Genomic DNA, 23,666 nt, shown 5'->3' with positions numbered 1-23,666 from the left:
ATGCAGATGAGGACTCCAAATCCTTATAGTTTGATTGGTCCCAAAGGCACTTTCCTCATTGGTCAGAATGGAAAGTTGGTCTGATTAGTTGGTGAAGATGTTGATGGGGGGGATATAGCTGCAGCTCTAATTGGATGGAAAGCCTCAGTCCTATAGGTTGAAATAGGATTTCGGGAACTCCTTTGTAAGGGCTGGCTCAGATGGCAGAATCAGTGCAGGCAGGCAGTTCTGTGCAGAGGCAGGTAGTTCCGTGCAGGCTTTTCCCTGAAGTGCAGTTTGTGTGATAGGCCCCTGTGTAGAAATGGCTGTTAGGCTCTGTTTTTAATAAATTTGAGTCCAGTTAGCCATTAGGAGCCCTTAGTGTAGGTATCTACTTTCTCAAGTTTCACATAACAATACCACATCACCATAAAAAATATTTCTATCGCCTCTAACAGTTTGTTCCTTTGTTCTCCTTAGTAGGCAATTACCTCCCCTCACTCCCAACCTGTGTCAACTAATAATGTGACTTCTGTCTTTTTAGTTTGGCCTATTCAGAATGTTATATAAATGGAATCATACAGTATATATTTTGAGTCTGGTTTATTTCACTCAACCTGATGCGCTTAGATTCATATATGCTGTAGTGTTTTTCAGCAGTTCAGTAAGTTCATACCTTTTTATTGCTGATACTATTCTGTTGTATGGTTATACAACAATGTGCTTAGCCCTTCACAAGTTGATGGGCATTTGGGTTTTTGGTATTTGGTGGTTATTAATTAAACTGCTATAAATATTTGCGTAGAATTTTTTTTAAATAGACATATATCTTCATTTCTCTAGAGTAAATATTTCAGAATGGGACTGCTGGATTGTATAATATGTATATGTTTAACTTTATAAGAAACTGATAAAGAATTTTCTAAATACGCTATACCACTTTGCATTTCCACAAATAATGTATGAGGATTGTTTTTGCTCCATATCCTCACTAAGCACTTTTTTTTGGGAAAGTTATTTCAGTGTTGTATAGTGCTGTTCTGACTTTAAATTGCATTTCCTTATTGAGTAATGTTGAGATCTTTTCTTGCTTAGTATTTGCTATCTGTATCTCTCCTTTGGTGAAGTATTTGTTCAGATGGTCTGACCGTTTTAAAAACTGGTTTGTTTTCTTATTTGTGAGTTATTTATATTCCAAACCAGAGGCCCGGTGTACGAGATTCATGCACTGTGGCGGGGCGGGGGGTGGGGGGGGCGGTGTCCCTCAGCCTGGCCTGCACCCTTTTGCCGTCCAGAACCCCTCAGGGGATGTCCGCCTGCTGGCTTAGGCCCAATCCCCTTGCAGTCTGGGGCTCTCGCAGTCCAGGACCCCTTGCTCCTTACTGCCTGCCTGCAGTGGAGACGGCCATTGCGCTTGCAAGCCGTTGAGCCCGGCTTCTGGCTGAGCGGTGCTCCCCCTGTGGGAGTGCACTGACCACCAGGGGTCAGCTCCTGCGTTGAGTGTCTGCCCCCTGGTGGTCAGTGTGTGTTATAGTGACTAGTCATTTTGCATATTATGCTTTTATTATATAGGATAGTAGTACATGGACTGATTTTAATTCTCCCAATAATTCTTTGAGGTGGGTACTAAATAAGTAAAGGCACATCGTTGTTAAGTAATCCCCAGGATTATTACACAGCTAATAGGTGGCAGAGCTGGGATTTGAACCCAAGTAGACTGGCTCTAGAACCTGTGCTGCTTTGCCATTTTTTGTTTATTTGTTTTTGTGTTGTTTTTTTCCCTGTGGGGATTGATTTGTTGGGGCTCTGAATAGAACCAGGATCGAGTTCCTGTGGGTGGTAAAATAATGCTAATAGGGATGCTCCTGGTTAAAGGGGCAATATATTTTAATAGCAACTCTGGAATAATCTCCTTAGGAACAGCTAAAATACTTATTTCTGTTGAAGAGGAGTAATTATTTTAACTTTCTGTCTTTAACTTCACTTATATACTAGTATATGTGTGGCCCAAAATACTTCTTTTAAATTACTGTCCAAATATCTGCCATTGTCAAGTAATGTATTTTATATAAATGGATTTTCTCAGTAGCAGAAGCTTATCCTTTTATGTATCTATATTTCATAAAAAATTTCACACACTTGATGTTATTCACTTTGTCTTTTAAAAACCTTTATCATAATTTATGCTGACTTCGAGGCACTTCACTGTATGGTGATATACTTAAGGAGAATGTAGAATATATTGACCTTAGGGCAGTGATGGCGAACCTTCTGAGCTCGGCGTGTCAGCATTTTGAAAAACCCTAACTTAACTCTGGTGCTGTGTCACATATAGAAATTTTTTTGATATTTGCAACCATAGTAAAACAAAGACTTTATATTTTTGATATTTATTTTATATATTTAAATGCCATTTAACAAAGAAAAATCAACCAAAAAAATGAGTTCGCGTGTCACCTCTGACACGCGTGTCATAGGTTCGCCATCACTGCCTTACAGGCTAGCTTCAGATCCCAGTACTTTTTACATTATATTTATTTATAGTTTTATAGGTTTTAAAAATTTTATTCTCTCATTATCATCTTTGTCACTTGTTTTGACATCATCTATTCTCTATTCCCTCTTCACTCCTTATAATTTCTAATTAGCTAAAAGATAATCAAATTACTAGGCTTATATGGATATTGTGTAAATTAAGTTTCAGCTCTGGGAAATGACTTGGGTTTTACAGTGAACATTTCCTGTGACTACTCAGAGGACCTTTTTCTTGGTGTTTGGGTACTGAATAGTCATTCTGGATAAATGAGCTAAAATTAAACTAAATATGACATTTGACAATAGAAAAAATTTTTTCTCTCTAGCATAATTTTATTATTAAGTTATTTAACTATGGGGATTATTTTAATAAAAGATAAGCAAATCAAGCAGTGTTCAGAATGGAATAAATAGGTACTTAATAGTCAGCAAGATGTTCATTGTCATGTTTCGTAGCAGTTTGTAAAGTTCCTGTCTAAGTCAGTGACAGCTCTTAGCTGTGCCTGTAGTAAAGCAGAATAATCACTTCCAACTAATTAACTAAAGGGGAGAGCACCTTGCCAAATCCCATTTACTTTTTGTAAAATATTAGGATGAAGGCTAGCTAGTGACTTGGACTTTGTCATTTAAAGCACTTTTGGAAAGCATTAGCTTTCAAGTCATTTTGATCAATTTAAGTTCTTAGAATAAATTAATAAATGTTCACCCAGGGCACAGGGTAAGTAATTGTAGTAATGTTTCAGCTTGTGCACCTTGTCAGCTGTATGGTGGCTTGGAGAGCAAAACTTCTCTAGCCACATCTTTTGCTGGTACCCTCAAGCTAGACATGTGTGGTACAGCAGGGTGCTTGGCAGATGGTACACTTTTGTTTGTGGAGAATTTTGTTTGAAAGGTAAAGAAAACTATCTCTTGGAAGCAGTAGAGTTATGAACTATGATTGCATTGATAATTTATTTAAAATAGGGTTTTATCAAGTTTGCAGTTTAAAATCATTTTGTTATATTGAACTTCAATTCCTTTCTAACCCTGCACTTGTTATTTATTTATTTATTTTGTATAAACCAGATTAAGTCCCACTTATTTTTCCACTGAACTTTGAATTTTCTAGTGGATATTATCTGTTTAGTGAACTTATAAAGCTACATCTGATATTGCAGTTTGCTAGCTTTTTCAGATTACATAGTAATACACCCCTTTTATATAAGGGTTAATGAATAGCCAGGTTAGACTCACCAGTTCATTGTTACATTAAAAGCCAGAGTTTGCTATCTCCCTTTCGTTTCTTCCTATGCCTTTTTTTTTGTTCATCATTTTTTTACTTGATATATTAAAATTACTTTTAAAATTGAGATTTTCTTTTTTAAAATAACATGATGTTTTTTAACTTTGCCTCCTTGTAGATTCTGGTTGTATTTTATTGTAAATTTTAAATTATGGTGATTAGCATGAGCTGAGTAATGGTTTAATCAAGGTAGATCTTGCTCCTTTGCTCTATCTTGCTCCTTTTTTTTATACCTCTCCCCCGTTTTTACCTGTAGATTTGCATGTTTGACCTAGCAGAATAATTGGGTCCACAGCAACATGGGCGTGCCTCCCTTAGAAACACTTAGTTTCATGTATGACTCATAAGCTGAAGCACAGACACCACTTCCCCAATCTACAGGAGCCATTTTAACAGCATAAAACTTGCCGGATTGCTTTTTATTTTCAAGCCCAAAGGACAGTATCTAAAGATAATGAGAATATTTGAAGGTAACGTTATGTTTTTGGGTGTTTGCTTCTGGCTGTTTTCTGAGCTGGTAAACAGAGGGTGGTTCTTACCTGTCGAAGAACATGACTGAGTGTGTTCTTTAACACTGAAAAAATGTAGTCAGTCAGTCACATGCCTGATTACACTTAACTACTAGGGGGAAACAAGCATTCAAATTCTGGAAAGTTATAGAGCGTTTCTGGTAAAGCTTTCTTTATATTTTGTGTGATTTTTCCCCCTCGGCATGACTTGAGAATAAAGGAGATTTTTCTTTTCTTTTTTTTTAGATCACAAAGCATACTAGGTCAGATTTTAATATTTAAAAATTTAATTGTATTTTGAGGGTAGCAATAAGTTACAATTCAAGAAACTGTACTTATGTGTGATATGGGTGTTAAGAAAAAAAATTAAGAACAATGGTTTTGTTTTGGCATTTAGTTAAGGGGAACTTTTGGGACAACTGTTGTAGATGTTGCTCCTTGACTGTTCAATCCTTTTCTTTTCTTCTTCTTAAGTTAATGAAATGATTCTAAAACATTTACTTTTGAAAACAAAATAGAAGTTTAAGTAATATGAATGGCCATTTAGTTAACAAGTAAAAGTGACTCAAATAAAAAGGAACAAAGACTAGAATGATTCATTTACTATTAGAAAAAAAATAATAAAGTATTAAAATTCATACTGGAAACTTGTTCGGAGTAACAGCCTTAAAAGCCTAACTAGCTTCTATGAAAACACAGTATTTCAATTTGTTTAAAAAGTATTGGTCTTCCTTCTGTTCTTAACATTTGCTTGGTTTGTATTTTAATAAGAAAAAAAAAAGGGAGAGAGAGAAAGAACTCATGGACAGGGACAACAGTGTTTGGGGAGGAGAGGAAGGGAGTGGGTGGAGGTGGACGGTATGGGGGACAAATGGTGATAAAAAAGATAAAATATAAATACTTCTCAATGGAAAAAATGTAAATATGAAAATACACAAAATTAATATCCTTCATAAAAGAAAAGATTGTCATCTTTTCCTGAAGTATTTATCATTATTGAAATTTATGAGATTTTGGCAAATGTACATTCTGGTATGTCTTGAAGTTCTAGGTACTCTGAGAAGCTGGATATAGTAGTATTTTAGTTACTAAAGTTATTTGTGAAACTAAAATTTGGAAGTAAAGTTGGAATATGCAATGATTATGAATAAAGTTCTTGGAAATAAAACTTGCCAAGTTTATTATTTTCGACTGTGATTATGTTTAGCTAGCTCTTTGGGAGTTTGCTGTTATGAACTTTCTAAGTGCTTGAAGGCCTGTCAGATGAAAGGGAAGATAGAATGGCAGTCAATTATTACTTCGTAATCTTTTAAAAGGATTGTTGATATTAACAGATCAATTTTGTGGTCCTATAAGAAAGGCACTGCCGACATTTTATTCTTAGCCATTTGATGTCATCTTTGTTTGCATATTAGCCAAGGCTGTATTTACTTCTTGTCTGATTTGTGTGAAAAATCTAATGAAACTTTTTTGCCTTAAGAAATTTTTTTTTTCATTTTTAAAAGTCAGTGACCCATAAGAGAAAAATCAAGGGGCACACAAATAAGCAAATATTTAAGATTTTATTTATTAAAGAAAAGTAGAAGAATTTAGTTTCTTAAAATTAAGATGCTGGTGCAACTTAGACAAGATAGATACTGTTCATTTATTTCAGTTTCTTATTATGTAAAGAAGGCTGAGATGCGGCTTCAAGGAGAAGGGAGGGAAAAGGAAGTATGAACGCAAGGACAGGCCATTAAAACTTATTAGGTAGTCCCCTACCCACTATTTCCTTTCATAAGGTTGAATATAAGTTTAAACTGAGTCATCAGAATTAAACTTAGAATTACCAATTTACACAACTTTAGCACTAAAAAAGGCTGAAGATCGTCCAACTGCGTCACTTTTATAACTGAAGAAACAGGCCCAAAGAGGTCCTGTGACTTGCTCAAGGTTGTGCTGTGCTAACCCAGAGCTGCTCACGCTAGTCCACTCCAACAAGTGATGCTTTGTTTGAAATGGTCTGTAGTTCCTTAAGACTAAATAAAGCCTTAATTAAATTGCTTGGTGATAAGCAACCAAATAAATTAACCAATGATTTTGAAAATGTGTTCAAGCTAGTTTTCTTTTTCAGAGAGATGATACATTTGTTTAATTTCTGCAAACTTTTTTTTCACTATTAGAATTTTTTCATGGAGCATTGTTTTGTGACATTGCTTACTTAAGATCGGCCTATGGGAGGTGAAAATATAAGAAGTTGGGAATTTACTTTGAACTTCTAGTTACAAAGACAGGTTTATTTCTGCTTTAATTTTAGGAGGGCAAATACTGTTTAATTTGATGCCTTGTTCTATTAAAGTGTGTGTATAGGAGGAGTGTTTATACATAAAACTTTTCATATGAGTTTACAAAATCTAGAGGTTTCTAAACTCTAACAATACTGGAATTTAACTTTCCCATAATTAGTAATCTCATTCCATTTATCATATCTTTTCTCCTCCTTTGAGAGCTTACATACCAGGCACTTTTAGAATCTTCTGGGGAATACAAAATCTTTGTTTATTAACTTTTTAATGTGTTTTGTTGGGGTTGTTAAAATTTACTTCTGATTTACCATTATGTTTAGAATTTGGATTTTTTAGATTACTTTGCATATAACTGTCGAATCTCCTAAATTTCCAAGACTCCTAACCCAATTCAATATTAGATTCTCCACAAGGTGGTCATCATTGTTTTAAGCAACAAACAGGGTAAAAAAAGGCTAGAAAACATGAGCTTGATCCTAACAAACTTAGATACTTACTGAGAAAACAGGGCTTCGTAAAATAGGTGAAGAATGGAGCCAAACCACTGAAAAGTTAAACTCAGATTCAGACTGCCTAGAGATGAAAGGTGGTTGAGACTTAAAATAGCCAGGAAAGCCCTGGCCAGTGTTGCTCAGTGGATAGAGTGTTGGCCTGCCACCCAAAGGTCTCAGGTTCGATTCCCCGTCAAGGCATACACATACCTGGGTTACAGGTTCTGTCTTTGGTCCTGGTCTGGGTGTGTGCAAAAGGCAACCAATCAATGTTCCTCTCACATTGATGTTTCTCTGTCTCTCTCTTACACCCTTTCCTCCCTCCCTCCCTCCCTCTCTCTCTAAAAAGCAGTGGAGCCCAGCCCGTGTGGCTCAGTGTTTGAGCGTTGACCCATTGAATCAGGAGGTCTTGGTTTGATTCCTGGTCAGAGCTCATGCCCGGGTTGCGGGCTTGGTCCCCAGTGGGTGGAGTGCAGGATGCACTCTCTCATCGATGTTTCTAACTCTCTATCTCTCTCCTTTCCTCTCTGTAAAAAATCAATAAAATATATTATATTTTAAAAAATAAAATAAAAAACAATGGAAAAACTATTCTTGGGTGAGGACTAACAAAAAATAAAAAAATGTCAGTAAAGTATATGGATCTTTAGGAATTATTAGTGTTGAAGAAAAGAGCATTTACCGAGGTTAAGAAGAGTATCTGTAAAAGAATATAAGCTCTTGGGATCAGAGATGTTTTCTTCTATTTCTCTGTCTTTTTCAACCTTTGACAAGCACATATGAATAGGCAAAATGTTATTTTGCTGCATTAAACCATTGGCTACTCAGGCAGGTCCTGCTAAATTTAAGGATGGCAAATTTTAAAAGGCATGCTACCCTCAGCTCAGCTTAATCTCTGTCTGGTGTCTGCACATTGTACCCATTCAAAGTAAAAACACCTACCTGGTATTAAACATTTTTAAAGTGGTAATTTTCAACCTTTGGTGTAACAATCAGCTGGCCTCAACTCAAGACATCTGATTCATTAGGCCTAGAATTTGGCTTATCAATCTGCATTTTTAAGTACCATAGATGATTGTTATACAGGTCACACTTTCAGAAAAAGAGTTTACAGGTTTAGGAAGAGCGATTAATCCATTATTTAGCATTGTAATATTTGAAGTTTTAAGCAATAATGCAGGAGTGGGCAAAAGTTGGTTTATAGTTTTGAATTTGCATAAGAGTTTATTCTTGTGTTATATATTTTTCCATACGAACAACTGAAGACCTACTTTTGCCCACCCCTATATTTTGAAGCCCACAGCCCCTAGTAAGTAAGAAAAGTGACTGCAGTAGTTGGTCATCCCATATTAGGACTTATTTAACCTCCTTTCCCTACCTGTTATCTCTTTCTCTATTCCATTTTATGCTGGCTGTGTCTTTCAACTTTGTGGCTTTCCTTCTTTCCTCTTCTGTAATTCTGCCTTTGCTCTCCTGCTCTCCAACCGGCTGCCATATTGACCACAATATAGAATGAAACTAGTTATTTTTATTTTCCAGTGTAATTGACCTGCTCTCCATCTTAGTGAACCATCACTCTGCCAATGTTAGTTTGTTGTTTTTTAATTCTATTTGGTGTTGTATGGTGTCTCTCTCTGTTCCCTTATCTTTGGGGTTCTAGGGGAAAAAATTCCCTTCCTGATTTATGATAGCATTTACAGTCTTTGAAAACCTTCTCTCCAGGGAAATACACTATTATTATTTGTAATTGTTTGAGTCAGGGAGGGAGTAATATTTTCCCCCATGTGATACTTGGATAACATTATTTAGGTTTCTCTGGACATTTAACTATATCACAGATTGCATATTTGTAGATTGGCCTTATATTACATCCCATCTAATGGGACATAGGTATTCACAGACTCCTGTAGGAGTGGGAAGAAGAGTCCCATCAGTTGAATAGTCTGAAAATAATTTTTTTCATCAATTGTATTTCCACCAGCAAATTGTATTTTGCTCTTTTGCTTGGAAGTTAAATTAGTAATACCACTGAGACAATTCAAATAATTAGAGCAGTTTTGGGCTATTGGTGCAATCTTTTTCTCCCATTAGTATGGGAAATCTAAAGAGAAAAATATTTTGTGTCATCTCTACCTTTGTGTCTTGTTTAGTAGTCTGTGTACTATAGTAAAAATGACTGTTGATCTATACTACAAATGTCTAGAGATCCCACTCTTTGCTTTGTTGTCAGAGAGGGAGAAACTATACAGCTGAGCTTTGGTTGTGCAAATTTTTGTGTAGAACCATTTTGATTTCCTTTCTTCCAGTTATAAATATCTGAATTAAAGCCATCCTCATAATCAGAAAACTGTCCTAAACTTTCTTTTTCACTTTCATTCTCTTCCCCTTATAGGAATTTAGAATTTCCCTTTCATTTAATTGCTGAGCAGTATGGTATTATCTCTTTCTTAACTCTTTATTTTGTAGCCTGAGTTTAATTGCTAGCATAAAAAAAAGGAGCTATAAACAATATAAATGCTTCTTGGAGTTTGTATGAAGATTGATTTAATAATTTTTATGTTAAAAATTTTGCCTGGCTGAGTGTCGCCCTATGAACCAGGAGGTCACAGTTCAATTCCCAGGCAGGGCATATGCCAGGCTTTTGGGCTCGACCCCCAGTGTGGGAAGTGCAGGAGTCAGCTGATGATGACTCTCTCTCATCATTGATGTTTCTCTCACTTTCTCCCCCTTTCCCTTCCTCCCTGAAATCAATAAAATATAAATGTAAATATCCTATATAATAAAAGCCTAATATGCTAAGTGTCTGACCATTCGACCGTTTGACCAGTTGCTATGATACGCACTGACCACCAGGGGGCAGATGCTTTGACTGGTAGGTTAGCTAGCTGCTGGGGTCTGGCCGATCGGGACTGAGCGAGACGGGCCAGACATGCCCTGGAGCCCTCCCATGGTCCCTCCCGGTCATGCACTGGTGGGGTCCCTTGGCCTGGCCTGCGCCCTCTTGCAATCTGGGACCCCTCGGGGGATGTCGGAGAGCCAGTTTCGGCCTGATCCCCTCAGGCCAGGCTGTGGGACCCCACTGGTGCACGAATCCGTGCAGTGGGCCTCTAGTATATTTATGAAGTGATATATGTACATTGTTTAAAATCTAATAGAAGAGCCTGTAAGGGAAAGTGGCTTTTCTCCTCTACCCCTTCCTATTCTCGGTCTTGCTGCCTAGAGGCAGCCACTTCTTAGATAACTTCTTTTATTTTATAAAATTTTTGTTTTCTTGGATCTATCCTTGCCTTGTCTTCTACTCTATATATTAGAAATTCTTCAAGGTAGCAGGAACGAGTATGACCTTACATGATGTAAAGCCATGTAAAGTTCATTATCTATGTGATGGATGCTCTGTCATATAGTGGTCATTGTGGTTGTGCAAAGTTGTATGGTACAATATAAAAAATCTAAATGAAAGAAATTTGGTTATTTTCTGTATTTTAGAAAATAGTCCTATATCGCCGAAACCGGTTTGGCTCGGTGGATAGAGCGTCGGCCTGCAGACTGAAAGGTCCCAGGTTCGATTCCGGTCAAGGGCATGTACCTGGGTTGCGAGCACATCCCCAGTGGGAGATGTGCAGGAGGCAGCTGATCGATGTTTCTGACTATCTATCTCTCTCCCTTCCTCTCTGTGAAAAATCAATAAAATATAAAAAAAAAAGAAAATAATCCTATAACAGTGAAACTAAAAAAATTTGTAGTAAAACTATAAAAATGAGGTGTTGGCTTAATTGTTAGTTTATATGCATCTTATTTTTATATCAAAATATTAAGTGGATGCTTAGTATTATAATGGGACAATTCATTATAGTTTTACCCCTTTGAACTTTGTTAGTGGAATCACACCATATATATTCTGTAGTAACTTGTTTCTTTCGTTCAATTCTGTGGGACTTATTTTAATTTTAATTGCAGTGCTATGTTCCATTGTCTGCCTATACCAGAGTGTATTCATTGTCTCTTGTTGATGACATTAGATTGTTTCCAGTTTGGGAACATTCTTGCACTTGGTTGCTGCAACTTATGTGCAAGAGTTCTCTAGGGCAGTGTCATCACATTGAAGTATGTGAAGAGTTTACAAAGAGTATGGAGAAAATAGGTAGTTTATGATGATTCAGAGTTTTTCATTATCTTTCCTAGGAACAAAATGCCTACTATTGACTTTTTACCCATTCAGCATTTTACTGTGTTCTAGTACCCTGGGGAGGGGAGTAAAACCCTTCAGAACCCTAAATAGATGAGTAGTTGATACATTTCACATTAAGTTGCATATATATATATAATCTCCCACGTTCAAAGGCTGTTAAATCGCGTTGTTTACCCATATCTTCAGAAAAAAATTACTTCTGTCAAGGTAAACAACCTGCTTCCCTATTTATAATGGTCTGGCCCTCTAGAAACTTCAGCACGAAATTATAGCTAATTTGCCTACAAACGTCAGGTGGTCATAATAATCTGGCCACTCAGTGTATTTGACTACTAAACAGTTGAGTGTCTGTCATTTGTTAACTATGATTCAATTATTTCAAACATAATTTGAATAAAAATTTTAAAAAATAAAATAGATACATATAGTCCAAATAATGTACATAAAATAATATTCTTATTGATACATATGTAGTAAAGGTGGACAGACAGGGGCAACATCATTTTTAGAATATAGGAGGGATAAATGAGATTGTAGAGGGATACATAGGAGGCTTTAACTATATATGACTTTTTTTTCCCCTTAAGAATCTGAGACAAAATATGGTAAAATATTAATGTAAAGCTGGGTGATGGGTATGAGAATGTATTCTTTCTCTTCAGTTGAAGTATTTCATAATAAATTTTGCTTAGAAATAAAATAATTGTTTCACATAATAAATAACAGAAATGTTTAATTTGATGAAATTGATTTGAAAAATGGTAAATAAACTCTATATCAGTAAAAAATGTTAACTGCGTATTTCAGTGAATGTGATTAATTAGATTCAGAACTAAGTTATGTAAAATCGTGTGTCTGTCCCATATAACTAACAAGATGGCTCTTAGGCATCCTTCTGATGGATAACGTCCAGTTGAGATCCATTAACAAGTTGGAGCTATAGTTTGCTAGAAATAATTTAGTCTTTAGAATCATCCCACATTCAAATATTTAAAAACACATTTTAGAACAAAAAATTTATGAAACAATATATTGTCACTGATAAACTTTAAGTAGCTAATTCCCCAAATTAGACTTCTGCATCTAACCGAATTTATTGACATAATCAGTGTTTCATCTTGTTTTCCTTAAGATTCTTACTATAACCAAAGCAATTTCTTCCTGAATTAAAAAAAATGTTTCTAAATATTTTATTGGTTAACAGTATAAAATATCTTTTTGTGTTAAAAACATTATAGTGAGAGCAAAGTGAGAAGCATTTTTAAAATCATAGCTTAACATTTCTGATTCTAGCTGAAAGTTTATTTTTTCTTTTAAATTCTTTATTGTTTAAATATTACATATAGTATTACATATGTCTCCTTTTCCCCCCCATTGACCTCTCCCTGGTCATGCCCACCCGCCAGTACATGCCCTCACTCCCCTAGTGTCTGTATCCATTGGTTATGTTTATATGCATGCACACAAGTCCTTTGGGTGATCTATTACCCCTCCCCCCCCCGCCCCCACACACATACACACCCTCCCATGCCTCCCCTCTGAAGTTTGATGGTCTGTTCAATGCTTCTCTATCTCTGGATCTATTTTGTTTTCAGTTTATGTTGTTCATTATATTCCACAAATGAGTGAGATCATGTGATATTTATCTTTCTCTAACTGGCTTATTTCACTTAGCATAATGCTCTCCATGTCCAACCATGCTGTTGCGAATGGTAAGAGTTCTTTCTTTTTTACAGCAGCGTAGTATTCCATTGTGTAGATGTACCACAGTTTTTTAATCCATTCATCTGCTGATGGGTACTTAGGCTGTTTCCAAATCTTAGCTATTGTAAATTGTGCGGCTATGAACATAGGGGTGCATATGTCCTTTCTGATTGGTGTTTCTGATTTCTTGGATATATTCCTAGAAGTGGGATTATTGGGTCAAATGGGAGTTCCATTTTTAATTTTTTGAGGAAACTCAATATTGTTTTCCACAGTGGCTGCACCAGTTTGCATTCCCACCAGCAGTGCAAGAGGATTTCTTTTTCTCCACATCCTTGGCAGTACTTGTCGTTTGTTGATTTGTTGATGATAGCCATTCTGACAGGTGTGAGATGGTACCTGATTGTTGTTTTGATTTGCATCTCTCGGATGATTAGTGACTTTGAGCATGTTTTCATATGTCTCTTGGCCTTCTGTATTTTCTCTTTCAAAAAGTGTCTGTTTATGTCCTTTGCTCATTTTGTGATTGGATTGTTTATCTTCCTTTTGTTAAGATGTATGAGCTCCCTGTAAATTTTGGAGATTGGGCCCTTATGGGATATAACATTGGCAAATATGTTCTCCCATGCCTTCTTGAACTTTTAAGGGTTTTTAATTTTTTTTGTTATAAATTTGATGTGGAATCTTTTAAAAAATACATTTTTATTGATATCAGAGAGGAAGGAAGGGGGAGAGAGAGAGAAACATCAATAATGTGAGAGAATCATTGATTGGCTGTCTCCTGCACACCCCACACTGGGGATGGAGCCTGCAACACATAGTAATACTATGTGCCCTGATCAGGAATCAAACCATGACCTCTTGGTTTATAGGTCGATGCTCAACCACTGAACCATGCCATTTGAGCTTGATGTGGAATCTTTATGTAAGGTTTCCAAAATTTAATAATGTAATTGTGAAAATTGTTATAAGAAGTGAAATCATGGATCTTAATCCAGATTTTTGCTTTCATAATCATTTCTTGCCTCTCTTTTTTGAAATACTTCCCACAATGTATGTATAACTAGTGGCAGAGATAAAGAAGAACAAATGAAAGTACAAGTCATAGGATTTTATAGTTGAATTCTTGTAAGTCAATATAGTCTGGGGGTTTCCTATATTTCTTATCATATTTTTATTGATTCATCTAGCAATTATTTATTGTCTGCTAGACATTATTATTGAAGCTGAAGAATATAGCAGTAAACAAAATATAGAAACTTTACTCAAATTACATATACGTACTGTAATAATTCACTTCTATTTTTAAATATATCTAATGTACATAAATATTGGAAAAATGACAGATAGTGGTCTTCAAAGTGCTCTATGTGATCGACTGAGATGAGGAAAGCATAATAGAATTTATTTTTAATAGCTTTATTTTATCAAGGAAAAAAATGTAACCCAGAGAATTTTCAATATTCTATTCTTCTGAGAGAGGATCCCTTAAAGGGTATTCTATATAATAAAAGCCTAATATGCTAAGTGTCCAGTCGTCAGTTCACCCAATCAAAGCGTAATATGCTAATGATATGTTAAGGCTGCTCAGCCACTCACTATGATGTGCACTGACCACCAGGGGGCAGATGCTCCGACTGGTACGTTAGCTTGCTGCTAGGGTCCGGCCGATTGGGACTGAGCAAGACTGGCCAGACATGCCCTGGAGCCCTCCTGTGGTCCCTCCCTGGCTGGCCAACCTCTTGCATCCCTTCCCAGCTCTGATTGTGCACCAGTGGGGTCCCTTGGCCTGGCCTGCACCCTCTCACAATCTGGGACCCCCTGGGGGATGTCGGAGAGCCAGTTTCGGCCCAATCCCAAGGGCCAGGCCAAGGGACTCCACTGGTGCATGAATTTGTGCACCAGGCCTCTAGTTTAATAAATAATAGCCTATACTTCTAAAGAATTTTTATATTTAGAAATATAACCCATGGACATTTTAGAATTTTTAGACATTTTAAAAAATCACATTTTTTAAATATCACACCAGTCTTATCAGAAATCTTTTAAATATTGGAAAGCTGACAAGCTCAAAGTAGTGGACACAAGTTTTCCAAAATTCTGCTTTTTAGTTGAAAGCTTACATTTTATCATTGGTCAGAGATACTGTTAATTGTTATCCTTGAATTGATAGGCGCACTGTATTTTTGAGAAAATATCTGCCAAATATGCAATTCTCAATCAGTAGTTTTTGGTTGTTTTTTTCAAGTAAAAATTGTATTTCATGAAAAAAGCAGCTAATTTAGCTCACAATTCTTGGGATATATTCCTAGAAGTGGGATTAACAATAATAGTATTAGTGCTTTCCCTCAAGACAACGATTCTGTTTTAGTATTTGACAGAAATACTTTATGTATACTGTACTTTCCATTTTATAAGAATATTAAAAGGTGTACTTAATGGTTGAGATTTAACAAAAAAAAAGTGAAACTACTTTTTTAAAAATGTGATCACCTAGTGGTAATACAATGACTAGTGTGGTTTGGTGACACAGCTTCAATTCATACAAAGGCAAAAGCCTTTGCTTCTGCACCATCAGTGGAAATACCAACATGGTAAAAAAAAAAAAAAGGCAAATAATACCTTAGTATTACTATGAAAATAGTTTTAAACTCATAAATTCCCTGAAAGAGTTTCTGGAGCCTCTGTGGGTCCGAGGATCACATTGTGAGAGGATTACAATGTTACACTATAATAGTGCAACATTGGAAATAATCCAAATGTCCAAAAATAGGAATTGGTTAAATAAATGATGGCACTTACGCAGAATTATGTGATAGAATATAATTTTATTAAAGTTTATGTTACATGTAAGCTATTATATAGTATTTTTCTATTTTTGGTGCCTATCTAATGAGAAAAGCAACATTTCTCAAAGAAAGTGAAAGTGCCATTTTGAGCCTCAGTATTTCCATATAGTTGGTGACTTTGTGATTAAGAAATGGGAAATTAGCAGGCGGAAGAAGGCAGTTACTGGCCTCTTCCAGTCTATGGGCTTTCTGTGCAATAACTTTGAAGTTTAATGATCACAGTAAAAGGAATTGGCCTTGGTTTCAATAATTTTTATGTGCTTTATAGTAATATGGCATCTCTAAAGTGAACTATCTTTTGCAGAAAGTCAGAAAATTTTTTTGTGAGAGGCATCATTGAACATAGGGTGCTTTGTGCATGTTATTTAAATTTTTTTCAATTTTAATTACAGTTGACATATATTAGTTTCAAGTGTACAACATAGTGACTAGACATTTTTATATCTTATAAAATGATCACCCTGATAAGTTTAGTATCCACCTGACACCATACATAGTTATTACAATGTTATTGATTATATTTCCTATGTGTACTTTGCATCCCTGTGACTGTTTTTATAACTGGCAATTGCACATCTTAATCCCTTTCCTCTTTTCACCCGTGCCCCCCAAACTCCCTCCCATCTGACAACCATTAAAATGTTCTGTGTTATCTATGAGTTTTTCCCCATTTTGTTGTTCGTTTATTTTAGAATCCACACATAGGTGAAATTACATAGTATTTGTCTTTTTCTGACTTATTTCACTTGGCATAATATCCTGTAGGTCAATCCATGTTGTTTGCAGAAGGCAAGATTTCATTCCTTTTTATGTCTGAGTTAATATTCCATTGTATAACATATGTACCATCTCTTCATTATCCGTTCACCTATTGATGGACACTTAAGTTGCTTTCATATCTTGGCTATTGTAAATGATGCTGAAATGAACATATGGATGCATATATCTTTTTGAATTAGTATTTTAGAATTCTTAGAATAAATACCCAAAAGTGAAATTGGTGGGTCCTTCTTTGTCTCTTGTAATACCTTTCTTTTAAAGTCTATTCTGTCTGATATAAGTATTGGTACCCCAGCTTTCTTTTTTTCATTTCATTTGCATGAAATATCTTTTTTTCGTCCCTTTACTTTCAGTCTGTGTGTCTTTAGATCAGAAGTGAATGTCTTTAAGCAGTATACAAGTCTTGTTTTATCCATTCAGCCACCCTAAGTCTTTTGATTGGGACATTTAAATTCATTTACATGTAATTATTTATAGGTATATAGTTATTGCCATTTTATTCATATTTTTGGTCGTTACTTTTCTCCTTCTTAAAGAGATCCCTTTAACATTTCTTGTAATATTGGTTTGATGGTGATGAATTCCTTTATCCCTTAGCTTTTTCTTGTCTGGGAAGCTCTTTTTTGTACTCCAATTCTAAATGATAGCTTTGCTGGGTAGAGTAATCTTGGTTGTAGGTCCTTGCTTTTCATCACTTTGAATATTTCTTGCCAATCCCTTTGGCCTCAAAGTTTCTGTTGAGAAATCAGTGACAGGCTTACGGTAGCTCCCTTGTAGTTAACTGGTTTTCTCTTGCTGCTTTTAAGACTCTCTCTTGTCTTTAACCTTTAGCATTTTAATTATGATGTGCCTTGGTGTGTACCTCTTTAGGTTCATCTTGTTGGGACTTTCTGCACTTCCTGCACCTGTAGGTCTATTTCCTTCACTAGGTTAGGGAAGTTTTCAGTCATTATTTCTTCAAATAGACTTTCAACTTTTTGCTCTCTCTCTTCTTCTTGTACCCCTATGATGTAAGTGTTGGTGTGCTTGATGTGGTCCTAGAGGCTCCTTAAACTATCCTCTTTTTTCATTTGGCTCTTCTAATTGGGTGTTTCCACTATCTCATCTTCCAAATTGCTGATTCAGTCCTCTGCTTCATCTAATCTATTGATTTCCTCTAATCAAATCTTCATTTCAGTTATTGTATTCTTCATTTCTGACTGATTCTTTTTTAATGTTTCCTATCTCTATTTTTGCTTTCTATAATTTTGTAAAAGTAATCATTGAGTATATCTACTCTTCCCCTAAGTTTATTGAGCATCCTTATAACCAGTGTTTCTAACTCTGCACCTGGTAGATTGCTTGTCTCTATTTTGTTTAGTTCTTTATTTAGAGTTTTGTTTTGTTTCATTTGGGTCATGTTTCTTTCTTTTTTTGGGGTGGGGGTCATGTTTCTTTATCTTCTCATTTTGGCTGTCTCCCTGTGTTTGTTTCTATATATTAGGTAGAGCTGCTATGTCTCCTGGTCTTGGTAAAGTGACCTTGTGTAGTGGGTGTCCTGTGGGGCCCAGTGGCACAGTCTCCTTTGGCATCTCATCTGGGTGCTCCAGGTGTGTCCCTTTTGTGGGTTGTGTGTGTCCTCTAGTTATAGTTGAGCTTTGATTGCAGTTGGCACTTTAGTGAGAGGGATTGACCTTTACGCTGAGTGACTATAGTGGAGGAGCTATTGGGCAGATCTGACTCCATGGACCAGGAGTTACTTTAGCAGGGCCTGCCAAGTCTAACCTCTGGTGCCTGCCAAGTCTAACCTTTGATTGTGTTGTTTGTGTAGGTGGTTGGGTGGTGCTCTGGTGTGGTCTGAAGCTGGCCACTAGGTATGTTGGTTCTCAGACCTCTTGAGCAGCTCTGGTATAGGCCAAGGTCAGCTGCTACTTGTGCCCAGCCTGGGCCACCTTATGTGATCTATAACTGATTTGAAAAGGGTTGTTGCTTGTGCTGGTCTTAAGAGATGCCTGGGAGAGGCTAATTTGCAAATGGAGGCAGGCTGCCACTAATGCTTGGTGCTGTGAGGTAGGAGGTACAAGATATGCTCAGGCTAGTCACCACTTGTTTGGGGTTTGTGAACCTTTAAGAGATTTTAGGAAAGTTCACAACAGGAGCCAGGGCTGCCCATTTGTATGGAGAAGTTGCTGGAAGTGGCTTGTGTGGACCCGCAAGTTGGGTGGGGCTGGGTCTCAGGGAATCACCAGGGTAGGGCTAATGGTATAAGCCAGGTTGATAGAGACTCTGATTTGGCACTTGCCTGAGCCAGCTGGGTGGTGGAAGGGCTCAACAAAGTAACAATGGCATCTGCCAGCACCTCTCTTGGGGAGAAAGTTGCTCCTCCAGTCCTCGCTCTGACACCAGACAATTCAGTTCCTCCTCATATATCCCTGATGCTTTTCCAGCTGCTGCCCCAATGCTGGAGCTCAGAACAGGTGAGTCCATTTGGAGGTACATCTGTTGAGGGCCCTTTAAGAGGAATGCCTGGGACTCCAGTGGCCCTCAGTCTCACTCAGCCATAATCCCAGCTAGTTTTTAAGTCAGAAGTATGGGGACTTCTCTTTCATGCACTGGAAACCTGGGCTATGCATCCTGGTTTGGGGCTGGGACCCTTTACTCCTCATGGGGGACCTCCACATCTGAGATATTTTTTCCAATTTTTAACCCCTACCTGTGGGTGTGGGATAAGCTCTCCCATTGTCTCCACTTCTCCTACCAGTCTCCACGTGGCTTCTTCTGTATAACCTTAGTTATAGTAGTTCTGCTTAACTAGACTTCAGGTGGTTCTCATTGATGGTTGTTCCGTAGTTTAGTTAGAATTTTGTTGTGGTGGGAGAAGGTAAGCACAGTGTTTATCTACTTTGCCATCTTGACTGGAAGTCTGCTTTGTGCATCTTCTATATTTCTCTTTTTAGAAGCCTAATAATCATGACTTATCTTTAGTAATAATATTTTTCTAATCACTAAGTTCTAGAGAATGTTTAATGTTTACTTCCTTTCCAAAATAACCTTTGTATTTATTCAAAAATTTACATCTTAAAGAAACTTGTTCAAGTATGCTGGAAGAATATATACAGTATGATACTATTTATATAAAGTTTAAAATATACCATGCAAAAACACACACTTATGTATTAAAGCATAAAGAAAAATAATATAAAGATTTCAGATTAAATTAGAATAATTAATTGTAACTACTGTTATATGTGTTTTAGTTTGAGAGGCAGTTCGAAACAATTTGTATTTAGAAACAGAAGATTTGTTGTGTAAATCATTTTATTCAAAATGTTTTACGTGAACTTTCTTAGCTGAACGTTATATTTGATCTTTAGATCTATGGATCAGAGACAAATTTGTGTATTGTTAGAGGATAATTTACAATCTGTTAATTTTGGGAATACACTGAAAGGAAGATGTAGTACTTATCTCCCCTTGATAGAATACATTAATCGCACACCATTGTTAGCATATTGGATTGTTGAGATGGTGTTGGACACAGGTTCAATGTAACTGTTCTGAGACTTCTCACCCTGTAGGGTAATTTGACTATCGGAACCAGAGGCAGTGGGAAGGAAGCTACTGTGTAAGGAAAATGGCTACTTTCCTCAGGATTCAGGAACACTTATTCCTAGAGATTTGGGACAGTTAAGGTAATAAATATGAGCAGAAAGAAGTACTCTAAAGACATGCTATGAAGGTACTAATAATAGTAATAACTTTTACGCTCTTAAAAAGAATGAATTAGATCCTTCCATTGAAAATTACTAGGTGAAAATGAAATTCTTTTCCAAGCTATTCATTTAAGAAATGTTACTTATTTTAGGAGCATGTTGCCATGCTTAAAGATGATTATTAGGTTTATATTAAGTTCTGTTTAGAAAAGAGAGGTCCCAGGAAGCTCAACATAGGCTTAGGTGCAATAAAATATTGATTCATTTTTGGATATTGATTAAGAGAGGAATTGCACTAAACCTGGTGAAATTGTAATTGTTACAACTTACAGCTTAGGTAAGAATTGACCAGTATGGATGGAGAATGTGGTTGCATTGTTCCCAAGTTTTATGGAATATGAGGTATAAGTGATGAGTTGAGGTGATTTCTTAAAAATTATTAGTTTGGGAGGCAGCTAGAATAATGAAAAATGAGCACCTCTGTTTTAGTTGTAATTAATTGGAAATTTACTTAAAATGCCTTAATAGTGGAATTCATTTATTAAAAAAATTTAAAATAAAAAATTGTAAATTTTATTTTTTATTGAAGAATAATAGATATATAACATTATATTAGTTTCAGGTGTACAACCTAATGATTTGATATTTGTATACACTGGAAATGATTATCACAATAAGTCTAGTTACCATCTGTCACCATACAAAGCTACAAAACTTTTTTCTTGTGATGAGCATTTTTAAGATTTACTCTCAGCAACTTTTAAATATTCACTACAATATTATTGACTATAGTTACCATGTTATATATTACCCATGACTTATTCACCTTTTGAAAATAGACTTTTATTTGGTTTGTGTGTAGTTGAAAGTTGAACATAAATGAATAAATGATGTGAGTTAAGTTTGGGATACACAGGGAAGTGGGCAAAGGAGTAGAGATATAGTTTGTTTGGGGGGATACAAATTATCATCAGAAGAGTGCTGACAAGCCCTGGTAAAAATGACCAAAGATCAAAGAGGCAAGCTATCTGTTCTGCTTTGTTTTGAGTCAGTTGCTTAAAGGCTTTTTTGGGGGTGGGTAGGTGGGGGTGGTACTTATCTTTTTTGAGAGGTAAGAGCAGGGGTTGGGAGAGTGGTCAGGTGTTACTTATCTAACCAGTTGGGTGAACTAGTTTGAGGGATTATTCTATTATTCAGACATCAGATTTTTTTTTTTAGTCAATCTTTATGATTTTCAAGTCTTAATTTGTAAGGTACTTACTATTAAGGACACTTTTTCATTAAACTGGAGTCTTTGTGTACCTTATGAACTTGGATCCCAACTTTAAAATACCTTTTTTATTTGTTGTTTTCATAAACACTCTTCACCATTTGTATGTTATGTTTCTGACACCATATGTTGACACATTTTCGTATAACCTATTGGACTATTTATAAAACAAGACATAAAGATGTAGCAGAGAAGGCAGGAAATACTTGACATTTGTATACCATATCTTGTTCTCTGCTTCCTGTCAGTTAAACCACGATGAAAGGAACAGAGACACAGATGCACATTTGCTGCTTTAATTTCTCATTAGTGAGACCAGTTAAGTATAAAGCTTGTCTCATTAAACTTTTGTCACTTGTTAATTCTGGGTATGTTGTAGGCTTATTTTGTATTCTATGGAATGTATAGATTAATTAGATGTATTATATATAGAAAATATAACTTTTGCATAATTCAGAATGTGTTTACTTTTGTGAAATTTTTATAGGCTGTAAAAGATTGGCTCTTTGTATATGGTATATGTTCAATTGAAATGATAAGCTAATATTTTGATCTTGAAATTTTAGTATTCTAAGCATTTATTTTTGTATTTAGGTGTATCAAGATTCTTTAATACTTTTAAAGCATTTTATGGTACAACTTTAAGGTAATGAAAGGAAGTCATAGGGGTTGACTTAGACAATAAAATATAATTAGTAAAGGCAGAACTAGGATTTTCTTTTTTTTTCTCTCTCTCTCTCTTTTTAAATATGTTTTTGTTGAGTTTTTGGAGGAGAGGAAAGGACAGGGAGATAGAAACATCAATGAAATGAAACATCAATTGGCTGCCTTCTGTACATCCCCTAGTGGAGGTCGAGTTTGCAACTCCGGGCTTGTGCCCTGACCTGGAATCAAACTAGTGGCTTCTTGGTGCATGGGACAACACTCAACCAGCTGAGCTACACTGACCTGGCCAGACCTAGGATTTGAATGCAGTTCTTTTGATGCTAGATCTTGTGTCCTTTTAGAAAGAAAAGGTTTGTGGGGTTTTTTGTTTGTTTGTTTTTCATTAAATTGCTATTTCACCCGTTATTCAATGATTTAAGCTGTTAAGTATACCTTTGTTCCTTCTACCTGGAATGTTCTCCTGCCCCCACTACTTCCCCCTCACATCCTCTCTACTTTTAAAAAAATAGATGTTACTTCTCCCTAATGAAATGGCCCACATGTAATTTTTTCAAAAAGTTTTCTCAGGTTCTCACAGGTATTTCTTCCTTTCTCTCTACTCCTTCATCACTTGATTGACTTATTTATTTACATTGTTCTGTAGTTATCTCTTTACATATTTTTTCTTTTTTAGGCAGTGAACTACTTTATTTTTGTATACCCAGTACCTAGCATATAGTAGATTTCATAAATACTTATTGGATGACTAAATGACCCAAATTTCTTTTCTTCATTTTAAAATCAACAGGCTGATTAAAGAACTGTAATGTGGCTCTTTTCTACAGTATTTCTTTATGGTTTAATTGTAAGAAATAATTTCATTTTGATTTATCTCTTCTGCCCTCCCCTGTTTGTTTTTGCTATTTATAGAAATCTAGTATCTTAGTGAAATTATTAGTGTTTCCATCCTAGTTAAAAGTGGTGATTTTATAGGGTATCCCCCCAAAATGTATATACACTGTAACAGCTGATAGCTCAATTTTGAAAATGAAATGTATTTTAATAAACACTACCTTTATAGTTACTCAAAGTATGTATATATATTTTTTGGGGACACTCTATATATTGGTCCACTGGAAAAAAAATGTAGCTGAGAATACTTTAGTTTCTTAGATTGCTGAGCATCCAAAAAGTATTTTGTCTTTAAATTAATCTGAAGAAAATGTCTAGATCATTATTGTAGTTCTGATTTCTTCACTGAATAGAGGGAATGATTCCCTTTAACACCTTTTGCTTCTCCCTATATTATTCTCTGTTCTTGTTTCTAAGTCTTATGTACCTCAGTGATTTTTGGCTTGTAAATTGCAGTCTTATTATCAACAGAGCAAGATTTTTTTGCAAGGAAGACTTTTAGACTTGCCTATTCTAGATATATGTTTAAAAAGTTCATGTATTA

General features: G+C 35.8%; 1 protein-coding gene across 1 annotated transcript in view; it reads left to right on the top strand.

The window, feature by feature from the left end:
• Positions 1–4,117: 4,117 nt before the first annotated feature.
• Positions 4,118–23,666, top strand: part of ELF1 (E74 like ETS transcription factor 1) — a 101,302-nt gene continuing 81,753 nt past the window's right edge. Inside the window, exon 1 of the mRNA XM_006083492.3 lies at positions 4,118–4,266. The gene's annotated coding sequence lies outside the window, so the exon portion shown is untranslated. The remainder of the gene's footprint in view (positions 4,267–23,666) is intronic.

This window comes from Myotis lucifugus, unplaced genomic scaffold (assembly GCF_000147115.1).
Source record: "Myotis lucifugus unplaced genomic scaffold, Myoluc2.0 scaffold_7, whole genome shotgun sequence".
Taxonomy (NCBI): domain Eukaryota; kingdom Metazoa; phylum Chordata; class Mammalia; order Chiroptera; family Vespertilionidae; genus Myotis; species Myotis lucifugus.
Note: the sequence above shows the minus strand (reverse complement) of the source record. Positions and strands in the feature narration are given on the sequence as shown.